The following is a 17531-nucleotide window of genomic DNA, read 5'->3' on the forward strand; positions in this document are numbered from 1 at the left end:
TAGAGCGGTGACTCTACAATTTAGGGTTACTCTGAAGTTTATTTAGGAAAGCTCCAATTTGTAATACAGAATAAGGTAATGCATTGTTAAGGTATGTCCTGAAGTTAAGAAAAGAAAAGTTATCTAATTTGGAAGATAAAGATTAATCCTAGTGATGTAAACAAAGATTATGGCTCTGTAGAAGAGTCGATTTTTGTATTTGTGGATGTGGTCTCCATGCAAGTTACAAATGTATTCGAGCTGCGTTTCTACTATTTGTTTGTTTTTTGTTGTTGTTTTTTTCTGTCTTTTTCTTTGTTCCTCTTTTTGCTTTTACTTTTGTGTATATTTTTTTTGATTTTGATGTATTGTTGGAAAAATTGATAAATAAAAAAGAGCAAAAGAGAGGGGGAGAGAGAGTGCAAAAGAGAGGGGGAGAGAGAGATCAAAAGAGAGGGGAGAGAGAGAGCAAAAGAGAAGGGGGAGAGAGAGAGCAAAATAGAGAGGGGGGAGAGAGAGAGCAAAAGAGAGGGTATAGAGAGAGAAAAAGAGAGGGGGAGAGAGAAAAAGAGAGTAGGAGAGAGAGCAAAAGAGAGGGGGAGAGAGAGTGCAAAAGAGAGGGGGAGAGAGAGATCAAAAGAGAGGGGAAAGAGAGCAAAAGAGAAGGGGGAGAGAGAGAGCAAAATAGAGAGAGGGGGAGAGAGAAGCCGAAGAGAGGGGGGAGAGAGAGAGCAAAAGAGAGGGGGCAGAGAGAGTAAAATAGAGGGGGGATAGAGAGAGAGCAATGGGTGGAACCGCTGTACTGCAAAAAATGGCCCGTGTACACGGGCTTTAGCACTAGTAGATTATAAATGGCTTGTGGTTCTAAAACTGGTAACTATTTTTTAGTTACTATACACATTCTATTATACTATAAACAATACTAGGCTATATTACAAGATATTGTTAGCAATAAGCAATATCGCAACCGCGTTAACGTGCATGCATATTACAAGTTAAAAGTAAACAGATGCACTTGAGAACAAACAAAATTTGCTCTTGTCTGTTTAGCGCTAGTGAAGACCTTGCATAAAGTTTAATAGTTAAAATAAAATGTGCTCCAAACACAACAAAAATACATTAAATTACACTCATATACACAGTTTCTGATAAAAAAAATAGTTCTAATATAAATAATAATATTTTTTTATAAGGGTTAAAAGGTATATGGCATATGACTAGTAAGGGCTATAATGTGTGCATTTAAATATATAAATATATAAAATCCGCTCGTATTAAAAGTTTTCTTTGAGATGTGTTTGCGCATGAGCGAAAATACATTTTAGGCGCCACTTGTGATCTGGCCCACTGTGTTTTACATGAACATCACAATAACGAAATCATTCAATAATATTAACATAATACCAATATGTAAATAACGCTTTTAGCTCAATGATAAACTCAACGCATCTAGTATTCCCTGATCTTTAATACTTTTTTCAGTAACACACTGCCTTAATCTGCTGGCTTTTCTAATGCTTTATAAAAGAACAAAGAGCAATACAATTGTATATTACTATATAATTAAAAAGTTACAGAAACAGTAACAAAAAATACACTGGTATTGGTTTGGTGGGTACTATATAGCCATGGAAGAGGCCAAGCAATACCCAGACAGCTGTCTATGATATCCATACCCTAACTGATATGGCACCCTTAACCTGCTTGCATTGGTACCTAATCATACCACACTAATGTTTTGTTTAAATTAATCAAGGTTTAGATTAATCATTATTGTGCCTTATAGATATCATTTATTGATACTTAGTGTTACAGAAATAGAAATGCTAAAATGAGAAGCATCTGATAAATACATAAATTGACAAATAATAATTATTTCAAGTGTAACATTATTAAATATAATATCAAATTCATTGATTCTAGCAATTACAAACTACTCCAAATACCGGCTGCAGGCTTTTATATGGCTACTTTACTGATAGAATTATTTTGCCAGGCTTTCCTTATTTCATTTATGTTATCTGTGAAGCTATCCCTCCAAGGTTTGAGCCAGCAGATTGTTTATTTATCTTCATAATTTGTGTGAGTAACCTTTCATTTGGATCTTAGAAATATTGGAATATTTTTGTTTATTGTTTCTGCCTGTACCTTCCTAACTATAAAAATCTTGTATTTCTTTAATTATATGCAAACTATTCTTCTTTAATATTCAGCAAGCCTTTAGCAACAAGCTTCAGTTTCAATAAAAAGATTTATATAGGAATAAATGTTTATTTATTTATTTTTGTTTTATTACATTGCTTGCATATTATATTATTAAAACGTCATCATCATGATAACAAGTAAGCTGTACTCTTAATAGTTTGCATGTTATGCTTTTTATTATTTTTTGGTAAACCTTTGTTCTTGCAGCCTAGACTTTACCACATGAAGCTGAGCAAAAAAAAAAAAAATAGACTTGCAATCAATATCCAAGACAGCCATATATAAAGAAATCTATAATAGGAATCTAAATGGAAACGTTACTGCAATAACCGAAGCTGTAGTGGTGGACATTAATTTAATTTAATTACGATACTATGTGTCAGTCATCACTATAAAAATGACAGACATTGTTAAAATAAAATATTATTTTAGTCATTATATATAATAATAAGGTCCTCTAAGAATTGTATTTCAGAGAAAATATTGCCTAAATATAAATAAAATAATTTTAATTTACATGACATAATTTTAATGAATAGTAAAAAACACACATACTACAGATTTAAAAAAAAAAAAAAAAAAGATTCAACCAAGATGTGTTTATTACATTTTAATAAAAAATATATCATGGGTAAATAAATTTGATGTAAAATGGGAGAGATTTGAACATTCAAAAATGTAATGAGGAATATAATTTTGTTATTAGACATTTTCCCCTTAATATAGTAAAAAAAATGAGTTATAGTAAGTGAAACAATGGGTAGAAAAAACTTCCACTGTGTAAGGAGTAATTCACAATGGAACATTGTAAAGTGCATCTGTACATTTTTCTATAGGCTGCTGAGGTTTTCTGTGGAAAAATGTGCAGCTGTACTATACAATGATCCATTGTGAATAACCTGGGATGTCAAGCTTACTGTAACTGCTCATGCAATGACGCCCGTGCATCTGCACAGCCAATTACACAAGAGCAGGGGCTGTCAATCACCCCTATCAGACTAGTTAAAGGGACATAATACTCATATGCTAAATCACTTGAAACTGATGCAGCATAACTGTAGAAAGCTGACAGGAAAATATCACCTGAGCATCTCTATGTAAAAAAGGAAGATATTTTACCTCACAATCTCCTCAGCTCAGCAGAGTAAGTTCTGTGTAAAAAGTTATACTCAGCTGCTGCCCAGCTGCAGGAAAAAAAATAAATAAATGAAGAAATGAACAGCAGCCAATCAGCATCAGCATTGCTGAGGTCATGAACTCTTTTACTGTGATCTCATGAGATTTCACTTAACTCTCATGAGATTTCATAATAAACTTCCTTACACTGAATAGGGAAATAAGAGGAGTGTGCACGAATGCTCGCTCCTTCCGCTGTCCCAGGACAGTCATACTGATTAGTTGCTTAGAAGTCCTTTACAATGAGATGTGGCTACTGAGAAACTTTTGAGGTAAAATATCTTTGTTTTTTGCATATAGAGATGTTCAGGTGATATTTTCTAGTCAGATTTTTACAGCTATGCTGCATCACTTTCAAGTGTTTAAACATTTGGGTACTATGGCCCTTTAAGGTGGATTTTAAACAGCCAGCTCAGAGCAGGTGGAGAGGTTAAGAAACCGCTGTCTGATGAAATCTGCTTCTTAACTTTCAGCTGTTGGCTCGCACATGTGTAAATATAGCTAAGTCAACTGTTAAATCAGGATTCTAATTTTACCATAAGTTTCCTTATAAGCAAATGATCAACCATGATGAAAATGTTTACAAAATGTTCTTTGTTTCTCCAAAAGGCAGAAAAAGCCCACTACTCTATTAAAGATTGTTTCTGAGATTGTAAAGCAATTATGAGTACACCCTTCAGCAAATGTGGCTTTTTACAGATACAAACTAGATATAATTACACATATACCTCTTGTTCATATCCTTGCTGAGAAATCAAACTATATCAAACAATATCTGACTAATCAAGCTGAAAAAAACTGAAAGGTCCCACCACATGGTCACCCAAAATTTCAGGGCTGAAATCTTTATCTATAACAATGTTCCAACTACGACATCTAATGGCACATATTAGACAGTTAACACAAACTTATTTTTTATATCAGAAAGTTAACACAAACTTATTTTTTATATCAGACAGTTAACACAAACTTATTTTTTATATCAGAAAGTTAACACAAACTTATTTTTTATATCAGAAAGTTAACACAAACTTATTTTTCACTGTTAGTCAAAAACAATGAAAAACAAAATGACAGTGCTTATTTAAAATATAAATGCTAACTCAAACGTATGTTATTACTAAACATGTAATAGTCATACAAATATACAGAATACAATAAAATATTTGAAAATAACAAAAATACTTGCACTTAAAAAAGATGAAAAAAATGTCCATGATAAAAGCAAGTGGTTGCAGGACAAACGCAGCAGGCTCGTACGCAAGTTCCACTGAGTCGGCCGTCCGTCTGCGTTTTTCCTGCAACCACTTGCTTTTATCATGGGCATTTTTGTCATCTTTTTTTAGGTGCAAGTAATTCTTTTATTTTCAAAGAAAATTTCCCAGAATGCTGAAATTGGTAAACCAAAGCAGGGGAACAAACCACCAATCAAAAAGTTCAGCAATCAAAGTGAAGATAACAGTTCATTATCAGAATTTAAAAAAATGAGCATATGAAATCAAAAGTTTTACATGGGAGGTTACTCATAGATTAACTATGTAAACACATTTCCAAAATTTAAAAATCAAGCAGCCAATCATTAAAAACCCATAACTTTACAGCTTGTTAAATGTGAAGGCACCAAAGCACTTTCCTCATTTAAAGAACATTCATATTATTAATTTTTCTTCATTCTCTTGGTATCTTTATTTGAAAAAGCAGGAATGTAATCATAGGAGCCGGCCTGATTTTGTTTCAGAACCCTGGATAGCACTTGCTGATTGGTGACTACACAGGTGCTGAAATAAAGATGGGCCGGCTCGTAAGCTTACATTCCTGCTTTTTCAAATAACGATACCAAGAGAACGAAGAAAAAAAGATAATAGGAGTAAATTAGAAAGTTGCTTAAAATCGCATGTTCTATCTGAATCATGAAAGAAACAATTTGGGTTCAGTATCACTTTAATCTATATATACAATAAAGGGCTAGATTACAATTGGAGCACAAATAAGCACTCCCACTTGCGCGTTAACAGGGCTAGAAGTAAGCATTTTGCGCATTTCGGGTATGCGTATTACAAGCTAAAAAAATATTGTGAACACATAAAAGTATTCCCCCATAGACTTCAATTGAGTGCAAAAAGACACTACTCGCGTGCAAACCAAAGTTTAACCAATGTTCCTCACATAGCAGAATATGTTCTATTTATTATTAAATACATATTTCTATATATAAATTAAGTTTTTATTTGGTCAAATATATATTTAAACGCACACACACATATGTATATAGGTATAGACATATACAGATATATATAGGAGTATCTATTTAAACTTAGAACATATTCCCCTATGTGAAGAACTTTGGAATGTGAAATATTTACAGTAAATACACATGTAAAACACTTTATTAAATATGAATATTGCATAAATATGATTTTACATATTTTCAGCTACTTGACTGCAAAGGGCTCCAATGCACGTATATATATATGTCTATATATGTATACATATGTATATATGTTTTTATATGTGTATATACAGTACTATGCAAAAGTCTTAGGCCAACATTAGATTTTTTGTTTTATCAATGGTATAATGACCATATATAATTATTTATCAGTCTCTTTATTAGAATACAACCAGAAAATACAGGATATTTGTATGCAGTATTAAAAGACAGAAAAAAACAGTTTCTGTAGGCTAAAGTGGCAAGTATTTATTGTGACCTCCCCTTACACTTGAGCAATAGCAGGAACCTGGCTCTCGTAAACCTAAATGGAAACCTAAACATAATTAGTGTCATTGCTAACACCTGTATTTGTCCTATTATTTCATGTCAAAATGACTGCTGTGAAAAAGGTCTATTACACCAGGTTTGTACAAGACATGATTGTGCATTACATACACATGTGGTATGAGTTTAATTCATTGGAAGCTTACTAATAAGACCAACTTTCAATCACATCATTCCATTCAAAATGCCAAATAGCACAGAATTTCACAGACATAACATCATACTTTTGCATCAGCAAGTTCACTCTCAAAGGGAAATCAGCAAACAAACTGGATACTCAAGATGTGGTATTCAAGGTGTTATAAAGAAATTTAAAGAATCAGGAGAGGTCAAGGACAAAAAAAAATACTGGAAGGCCAAGAAAACTTTCAAAATCTAATGAGAAGTTTCTAAGAGTTTATTCTTTGAGAGACTGGAAGAGGTCCAGCAAGGATCTGGCTCAGCATCTGGCAGCTTCATCAGGATGCCAAGTTGACCGTTCTATAGTCTGAAGAAGCTTGATCAGGAATGATCTTTGTGGAACTCTAGCAGCCAAGAAACCACTTTTTCAGAAGGGGAACAGGGTGAAAAGGCTAAGATATGATAAAGCATACCAAACAGTCAAAAGTGTTTCACACCGTAGCTCTAGATTATCTTGCTGCTAACAGTGACACCGACTATATATAATGTATGAGCTGTTCTCACCTTCCACAAGCCTTTGCTCCCAAAAACGGTTCTCTGTTTTCTCCTGGTTTAGGCTGGTTTACCTGGCGACAGGTCTGGATCTCATAGCTCCTTTCAGTACGGAGCAGCGATCCACCATCGGCATCTCATGTGACCGCAACTCAGCCAATATTATTACCGATAGTCTGTGTGGAGCTGTGATAGGTATCCCCGGCAGGTGTCACTGATCCTGGCAGCTGTTAATGAAAACCCGACCCGGAGCCTCAACGGGTCATTGAGCGTATATGCGCTCTAGCAGTTAAACCTCAGCATTCTCCATTGCTGAACAGAAGTAAAAACGATAAAAGATAAATATGCAGACATGTCAGGTTAGTCTGACACATTTTGGCTGCTGACAGCCTTAATCATAGACTCAATGAGTCTATGATGTCTGCATTTTTATCTTTTTCTACATGTGTGCCGAATTTTATATTGATATGGAATAAAGTTTTTCACTTTTTTAGCAGTTTTGCTTGCTTCGTTTAAGATATGATAAAGCTCACAAAGATTGTAATGAAGATCAGTGGAAAAGAGTATTATGGAGTTATGAATCCATTTTGAAATTTCTGGGTCCAATCTTGACAATATGTGAGAAAAAGAGTTGGAGAGAGATGGAAGAATGAGTGCCTGCAGTCTTCAGTGAAACATGGTGCAGGGTTTGTCCTGGTTTGGGGCTACAGTTCTGCCAGTGGTGTTGGTGATATTGTTTGAATTGATGGAATCATGAATGCTAAAAAGTACAGACAGGTTTTAATTCATCATGCCATTCCTTCTGGAAAGCAGCTGATTGGGAAGGGTTTTATTTTTTACCATGATAACGATCCCAAGCACACTACTAATGCAGTGAAATCATATTTGGAGAGAAAAACAGCTAATAAAACATTGACAGTCATGGACTGGCCTCCACAGAGTCCAGACCTGATGGGCATTATGGGATCACCTGGACAGAGAAAGAAATAAAAGACAACCTAAATCTAAAGAAGAATCCTGGGAAGTGCTGAAAGAAGCCTAGTATAATATACCAGAAGATTACTTCAGAAATCTTCAGGACTGTCTCCCCAAAAGAGTTTAAGATGTGCTTAGTGCCAAGGAAGGGTCACACTAAATACTGAATTTGCATTAGGAAGACATTTTGTTCTGAAAATTGTGTTTTTTTATATATTGTATACATATTTCCTGTATTTTGAGTGGTAGCTTAATACATAGACCGAAAAATATATATGGATGGTCATTAAAACTTTGCTGGTGGTGGCCCAAGACTTTTACACAGTATGTTATATACACATATAAATACATAAATACATACGTACACACATATAGACATATACCTATATATATATATATATATATATATATATATATATATATATGTGCAATGGAGTTAAGCAGATGAAAACATGTAAAAACATATTTATACCATATTCATTAAAAGTGATGGTAAATTCACCCCAACAGTTTAACATATTATGAAAGGTCTTCCCCTAACGAGCATATCGATATGCTTGTTTAGCACAAAAGTCAACTGTTCTTTGATTTATTAGCGTTTTATTCACGCTATATTACCTCATCTAATGCAGCCTCTCACTACGATTTTCGTTTGGCTTACTTGACTGGCAGCTGTTGTAACAAATCGTAGCCTCACCATGCGTCCCATGTAAATGAATTACCGCACGCTCCCATGCTTGGAACTCTGCCTACAATATAAAATGCACATGCGCAACCCTCTACGCTATTTGCGCAACATAAACTGTGATCAGCATCACTGTTATTATCACTTTTATAGATTTCCTAGAAGTAGCTACAGTTTTGCTTCATTAAATATTTAATGTGGTCTTCAAAACAATCACTTTTCTTTTGTTTGCTTTTAATCAAAATGTATTAATATAATAAAGCAAATAGTTGATGACTCATTCCAATCAATCCAGTGGGGTCCCGTAACTATGGCAATATTTACATGCAACATGTACACACCTGCCGAATCATGTGACGGCAGTAGAGAGCAAGTGGCAAAAAAATCCAACATTGCAAACAAACAAACACAAGTCTGTTAATCAAAGTGATTCCTGGGTGTCTTCTGGAAAGGAAAGAGGAGCTTTGAATTTAATATCCCTTCAATGTATTTTGAATATCTTTTTTTTTTTTTTTTTTTAAATTCGCTTTTCTTAGATTGTAACATAAATATACAACAAATTCATAAAAGACACCTTCAAACAAACATTCATGACATAGACCAGGCCTCCCAGTCCTATCGACATCTAATGATTATTACAACATATTCTTTACCAATAAGGGAAGGCCGTATTACAGAATCGCTAAATATGTCTGCTTTACAATTTGTTAACACTTAAATGACTCAACAGAAATATATCTGGACAAGATGCATTACAACAAAAAAAGAGAGAAAACAGTACATCAAAGACAAAAAAAAAACAAAAAAAGAAATTCATTCTAGATTGGAGTCCGCAAGACCAAGTCCCTGACTCCTACAGTCTGGAAACCTTGAAATAGAGCAAATAGCCCACCCATCGCAGTTTAGGTTAGCTAGTTAGATTTAACACTAGTTTACCATAAAGGGGAGAAAAAAAAAGGGGGGGAGGAGAAGGGGGAAAAAGGAAGGAAGGAAAAAAAAGAGGGGAGGCAAGGGAGCAGAAACAAAAAAGGGAGGGAGCCTCTCCCTCACTACCCATCATGTTCAGGTAACCATGTTCTTGAGAGCTGTCCTCTTTCTACCTGCTGTATAAACCACTCCGAATTCTTAAAAGGGGAAACAATTTGTAGTTGTACTATTATAGGAAGAGACAGGATCATCAACTTCCATTTAGTAAAGAATCGCTGTAATCGTCTATTGTTATAATTTTTCATATTGTACTGTTCTAGTATTATCTGGTACTGAGCTTTTTCCAGAAATTCTGAAAACCTGGGATTTGTTTTACCTTTCCAATTCGTAAATATCACATTTCTTCCTACTAATATGATTGCATTCAGAAATTTAAAATTGGATTTCACCTTGTCATATTTAAAGAAAAGAAGAGTTTCAATTAAAGTAATTTTAATCTGTATTCCCAATACCTTATTACACCAGAAATGTACTTTTTTCCAAAATTGTGCAACTTTAGGACATGCCCATATACAATGTATTAGATCTGCCATTTCCTGACTACATTTAGGACATTTTCCTACCACCCCCAGCCCATTTAGCTAATCTGGCTGGAGAGAGATACGCCATGTTGAGTAATTTGGTATGCAATTTGCGCCAACTAACTAAGACTGTGGCCCTAGTTGCTAAGCTCACACTCTTAATAATCACCTCCCCTTCCACTTGTGGCAACACTTTCTTCTATTTCCTCACTAGTGTATTAATATGAATTCCCCCCCTGATAATTTATTAGCAATTTATATGTCTGTGCAATATTGTTAATCCCTTCACGATATAATCTAATTATTTTACCTAGGTTCCCCATATCTAATTCCAGCCCTGTTTCTGCCCTTAAAGTCCTATCCGATGACGTACTTGTAAGTAGGCATAAAACAATGTTTTTGGTAGATTGTATTTGTCTCTTAGCTCATCAAAAGTTTTTACTACCAACTTCTCCTGGCAAACCTGACCTAGAGAATAAAGGCCTTCTTGTGCCCAAACCGAGAAGACCGATGATGTCAAACCTGGGGGAAAGCTTGGTTTGCCCAATATCGGAAGGAAATCAGATTTACGAAAATAGTTTTTAGTTCCTATACAGATCTTCTGCGAAGCATCTATAATGTCTTTAATAGTAACAAACTGTGTTATACTAGAAGACATTTTAGCCATTGGATAGTGCAGTACAGCTTTCAGACTAAATGGGGCTATTAAATGTGATTCTAGTCTGAGTAGCGTAACCTGCTCTTTCTCAGTGATCCAAACTTACATAAAGCCGCATAGTTATAGAATCTAATATTTGGGCAGGCAAGACCTCCGCAAGCTTTTGGGAGTGTTAAAGTAAATAGAGCTATATGTGGCTTCTTATCTCGCCATATAAAGTTGTTAAAACTCCTATGTAATCGAGAGATGTCCTTGTTGTATAATAGTAATGGAAAATTTTAGAGAAAGTATAAAAGTTTGGGGAACAGAATTGCTTTAATGAACATGACTCTAGCAGAGATACTCAGTGGGAGATTAGACCAAATTTTCATTTTGTCTTGTATATCCGAAATACATTTGGGGAAATTAAGCTCATACCATTGCCCCGGGTCATCATTACTTAGTGTTATACCTAGATATTGTATATGCTTAGTTTCGCGGAAGGGATGAGACAACTCATATCTTGGTTTGTATAGCCATAGTAACTCAGATTTTTATAACCAGAAAAAAGAGCCAAAGATCCTAAATATGTCTAGGACCTGTGGTATAGATTGTGCTGTATTACTTAAGAAGAGAAGAAGGTCACCTGCGAAAAGAGAAAGGACAAATTCTTGTCCGCCTATTCTTATCCCCTTCAGCTCCTGTCTCAAATAAATTGCCAAGGGTTCCAAGGAGAGGTTGAATAATAATGGGGACAGTGGACATCCCTGCCGCGTACCTCTCTTCAAGGAGAATCTATCTGATGTATCTCCATTCACTACAATTTCTGACGTAGGATTCTGGTAGAGCATTCGTACAAACTGCTGAAATTGCCCTCTCATCCCAAATCCTTCCAGTGAAGTAAATAGGTGATCCCACCCAATCGAGTTGAATGCCTTCTCGGCATCGACCGTGAGGATTGCGAGGTTTGGTTTCAAATGTGATTTCCTAAATGTTTTATTCGCAAACAGATCTAATACCAGCTGGGCTTTTCGTATAATTTTAACTGGGTTTCTTCCTGTCATAAACCCGACTTGGTCAGGGTGTATAATATAATCTAAACATCTTTTAAGTCTGTTGGAGATAATAGCTGTCATCAAGTAGTCCTGATTTAAGAGGGATATAGGTCTATATGATGTTGGTAATTCAGGATCTTTTCCCTTCTTCAAAATCAGGACCACAAACAGGGGGGATTGTGTCTTATTGCTGACAAAATAATAATTAAATATTTAGGTAATTGTATTTAATTTAGGTCATTTATTTAATTGTCGTGTAAGGTTAGGTGTTAGTGTAAGACAGGTTAGGTTTTATTTTACAGGTAAATTTGCATTTATTTTAGCTAGGTAGTTAGTAAATAGTTAATAACTATTTAGTAACTATTCTACCTAGTTAAAATAAATACAAACTTGCCTGTAAAATACAAATATTAGTTATATTGTAGCTAGCTTAGGGTTTATTTTATAGGTAAGTATTTAGTTTTAAATAGGAATAATTTAGGTAATGATAGTAGGTTTTATTTAGATTTATTTTAATTATATTTAAGTTAGGGGGTGTTAGGGTTAGACTTAGGCTAGGGTTTTTTTATTTTGGAGGGGCTTTTTTATTTTGATAGGGCTATTAGATTAGGTGTAATTCATTTAAATATCTGATCATTTCTTTTTTTATTTTGTGCATTTTACTGGGGTTTTTTTGTATGGTAGTTAGTAAATAGTTAATAACTATTTACTAACTAGTCTACCTAATTAAAATAAATACAAACTTAACTGTGAAATAAAAATAAAACCTAAGCTAGATACAATGTAACTATTAGTTAAATTGTAGCTTAGGGTTTATTTTACAGGTAACTATTTATTTTTAAATAGGAATTATTTAGTTATTAATAGTAGGTTTTATTTAGATTTATTTATTTATTTTAATTACATTAAAGTTAGTGGGTGTTAGGGTTAGACTTAGGGTTAGGTTTAGGGGTTAATAACTTTAGTATAGTGGCGGCGACGTTGGGGGCGGAAGATTAGGTGTTAATAAATGTAGGTAGGTGGCGGTGATATTAGGGGCAGCAGATTAGGGGTTAATAATATTTAAGTAGTGTTTGCGATGCGGGAGTGCGGCAGTTTAGGGGTTAATTGTTTATTATAGTGGCGGCGATGTCTGGAGCGGCAGATTAGGGGTTAATAACTTTATTTTAGTGTTTGTGATGCGGGAGGGCCTCGGTTTAGTTGTTAATAGGTAGTTTATGGGTGTTAGTGTACTTTTTTGCACTTTAGTTATGAGTTTTATGTTACAGCTTTGTAGCGTAAAAATCATAACTACTGACTTTCAGTTTATGTTATGGATCTTGGCGGTATGGGCTGTACCGCTCACTTTTTGGCCTCCCAGGCAAACTGATAATACCAGTGATATGGAAGTCCCATTGAAAAAGGACTGTTTGAAAGCTGCGGTAGTTACGTTGTGTTACGGCCAAAAAAGTGTGTGGTACAGAAATACCTGCAAAACTCATAATACCAACGGTAGTGAAAAAGAGCCATAACGCTGCTTTTTCAATCATACTGCAAAACTCGTAATCTAGCCGTATATTTGTTATAAGCATTTTTAGGATTTTATTATGTCACATACAGAAGAATTTCCAAGGTGCTACTTTAAGAATCTGCCATGCCATTACCGCAGCTTTCTCATCCCCCCACAACACTATTCACATAATAGCAAGTCCACTAGTATTTTTATATAAATTTAAAGCATAGTCATCCAAAATACCTTTTGAGCACATCTTTTACAATCTATTAGCTTCTACCAGTTTTAATTTTTCAAGAGACCCTTGTACAAAAATATTAAATAGTAACCTGCAAACAAAATATATTCATGTACTCATATGTTTTACATGAACATCCAACCCCCACTCCATTGAGCAAGTGGCAAAAAAATCCAACATTGCAAACAAACAAACACAGGTCTGTTAATCAAAGTGATTCCTGGGTGTCTTCTGGAAAGAAAAGAGGAGCTTTGAATTTAATATCCCTTCAAGGTATTTTGAATATCAATAGTGTTTCTAATTTGAGAAATCATCAGGAAAGATTTCTTTATTTATTTTTTTTTTTAACTTTTATTTATGATCCAAGTCATTGAACAAGACAAAATCAACCATAATGAAAGCATAACATAAAAGATACAATAGATTCGACAATATAGTACTATATTCAATTATGTATATAGTTAAGTTTAAATTAGTCATCATGTTGGTGAAAACATGAACATTTTAATTTCCAACAATGCTTGGGATTTTAATTTTCAAAACTCCCCCCCCCCCCTTTATTCCCCCCCCCCCCCATGCGAAGAAAGAGGGTAAAAAAAAACCCTAATTATGAAGAAAAAATATACCAGAAAAAAAAAAAAAAGAAAAAGGGGAAATTTTCCCTTCCCTCTTCCTCCCTCTCTCCTCTGCCATCACCCTCCTCCTCCAAAGACTTTACCAGTTTACTAGTAAGACAATTTCTGTGTTTCTGAAGGGAAAGATTAAGTAATCTATTTCTGCAGCAGGGAAAATTTTTAAAAAAGCGGCCCATTTATCAAAGAACCTTTTAATGTCTTGTTCATTATTTATATCTGCATTTTTCTGATCCAAAATATATTGCTTTTTCATGCAGTTTTTTATTTCAGTAATGCTTGGCATTGCATGACTTTTCCACTTCTTGCAAATTAAATATCTAGTAGCAAGAATAGCGGAGATTATTATTTTTTCCTCGATTTGTTTACCAGGCTCTTCCTTCAGGCATAATATTATTTGATATATTGTCAAAGAGACATGATCTATCTTAAGGACCTTTTTTAACCAATATTCGACCCTAGCCCAAAGATTTCCAATCCTTGGGCAGTGCCAAAACATGTGCGTTAAGTCGGCTGCCTGATACAAACATTTAGGACATTTGTTAAACCCTACATTTGCACATTTAAAGCCTCTCTCGGGGGTAAAATATGCCCCATGGAGGAGCTTAACATGTGCCTCCCTCCAAGTTGCAGAGAGCGTTACTTGTGCAATTTTTTTAATTGACATTTGAATGTTTTTAGGCTCAATATTACTCTGAGGAATTACTGTATTCCAGTAGGAGGCAATCCTTTCCAAAACCGGCTCACCTTTATTTGTACCCAGAAGATGATAACATGGTGCAATTGACATATGGCCATTTCTTGTTAGAACAAGCCAGTCATCGGGTTTGCCTAATCCCCATTCCCAGCCTGCTTTCTTGACTAGATCTTGTGCATAATGCCTTAATTGCAAATACGCAAAGAAATCTTTGTTGGATAGATCAAAATCTCTTTTTAATTCCTGAAATGTTTTAATATATTTTCTCTCTTTGTCAATTATTTGAAATACCTTTGTTAACCCCTGCGTATGCCATTTCCTAAAGACTTCGGAAAATATTCCTGATTGAAAATTAGGGTTACCTATTATGGGCAATAGGCAAGTAGCGCTGTTGTTAATTGAGAGAAGAGTTACTATTTTGTGCCAAGCTTTAAGTGGGTTGAGAATTGTTTTAAGTCGTTTAATTTCTAAGGGAATTTCCTTAGGTGCTAAGTGTAATAATGCAGATAAGGAGTACGGATGGCAGACACTGGCCTCAAGATAGTTGTTCAAAACATAATTATTAGATGAGATCCAATCTACTACAACACGGGCCAGGAAAGAGAGGTTATATAGCCTTATATCTGGTAAAGCAAGACCACCATCTTTTCTTGATATTGAAAGTTTCAAAATAGATATCTTTGACCTCTTATTCTGCCATAGGAACTGGATAAGTGAGGTATTAATTGAACATATATATTTTCCTAATAGAATTATTGGTGTATTTTGAAGTATATATAAGAGTTTTGGAAGAAGAGCCATTTTAAAAAGGGCAATCCTTCCAGAGAGTGATATTGGAAGATTTTGCCATATCATAAGCTTTTCTTTGATCAATTTAACTATTGGGGGTACATTCAAAGTATAGAGATCTGCAGATCTTGTCGGAATATGAATTCCTAGATATTTGAAAGAGTCTTTTACTTGACGAAAAGGAGTGTTTAATATTGAGGTTTTGTTTTTCCTAAGCCATAACATCTCTGATTTTGCCATGTTTACTTTATATCCAGAGAATGAGCCAAATTGCTCCAAGATCTGGAAAAGTTTTGGTAAATTTAGTTTAGTATTAGCCAGATAAAGCAGCAGATCATCAGCATAGAGACCAATTTTTATTTCACAGTTACGAATTTTTATACCATCAAGATGGTGACGAATTTTAATTGCCAGAGGTTCAATAGAGATATTAAATAAAAGTGGGGAGAGAGGACAACCCTGCCTTGTTCCTCTACCTAAAAAAATAGGAGGAGAAATATTGTTATTCACTATCAATCTTGTAGATGGTTGTTTATATAAATTCTTGATAAATTCAAGAAAATTACCTCCGATCCCAAATTGCCTTAACAATGTTTTGATATGTTCATAGAATATTGAATCGAAGGCTTTTTCAGCATCTAAAGAAATAATAGAAAGATCAGGTAAGTCCTCCCCCCCATTAGTTAAGCTAGATAAAACCTCAAAGTATTCTGTCACCATTAGGGCTTCCCTGATTTTTGAAGCTGAATTGCGGTTATTTAGAAAACCTGCTTGGTCGGTATGAATAATTTCTGAGAGCGGCCCCTGAAGTCTAGATGCAAGAATTGCAGTGAGGATTTTGTAATCTGAGTTTAGCAAAGCGATTGGTCTATAAGATTCCTTATATTCAGGATCTTTTCCGCCTTTTAATATTAAAGTTGTATAAGAATTAGTAAATGAAGAGGGAATCAATTTACCACCAATGAAAAAACTATTGAAGAGCGTACAGAGATGTGAGGTGGCTTCGCCGGTAAGAATTTTGTAAAATTCGTTAGGGAGGCCATCTGGGCCTGCTGCTTTATTTGGGGCAAGTTTAGATATTACTTTCTCTATTTCTTCTATAGAAATAGGAGCGTTGAGACTGTCAAGCATTTCTGATGTGACAGTAGGATATGTAATATCCCTCCAGAAGTCGTCAGATGCATGTATATTACTTGTTTTAAATGAATATAGTTCCTGATAATATTCATTAAATGCGGCCAATATGTCTTCGGCTTTGGAGAGCTGAAGCTCTTTATTATGCAATTTGTCTATGATTGATTGTTTTTTCTCATTTTTTATTAATTTGGCCAACATCTTACCTGATTTGTTACCATATTTATGTAGTTTAGCCTGCAATTTTAATTCCTTTTGAGTTTCTTGCAGTAAAACAAAAGTGTCCCTTTCATTTTTTGCTCTGACATATTTTGCCCAGTTTAAAGGGGTCTTATCGAGCAGATAATGATTATATGCGTTAGTTAAACATTGGCATGACTCCTTTTCTCTGGATCGAATTTTCTTATGCAGAGCTGCACTGTATGAAATTATCTCCCCTCTCATCACTGCTTTTGCAGTATCCCAAAATATTTCAGGGCGATTTAAATAATCTCTATTAAAGTGTGCAAATTCCTTGTATCTATTTATCAGCCAATTCTTGAATTTTAACTCAGTGATTAAATAATAGGGGGAAAAAAAACGTGCTGGAGTAGAATGGGAACGTGCTGGCTGAAATTCGAGTACAATCGGTGCATGATCTGAGAGGAAGATTGGTCCTATATCTGAATTTACCCCTTGCAATACCATACGTTCATCAATTAAAAATATGTCGATTCTAGAGAGTGTCTTATGCGCCTTGGAGAGACATGTAAAGTTTTGAATGGAAGGATTTTGCTGTCTCCAAATATGATTTTCTGCAGTTCTGCAGGCTTTTTTTAAACATCTTACCCTCTAGGTTGTCTTTTTTTTGTTTTAATTGTTTAACATTGTGCCTAAGCCTA

Source organism: Bombina bombina, chromosome 2 (genome assembly GCF_027579735.1).
Source record: "Bombina bombina isolate aBomBom1 chromosome 2, aBomBom1.pri, whole genome shotgun sequence".
Lineage (NCBI taxonomy): Eukaryota > Metazoa > Chordata > Amphibia > Anura > Bombinatoridae > Bombina > Bombina bombina.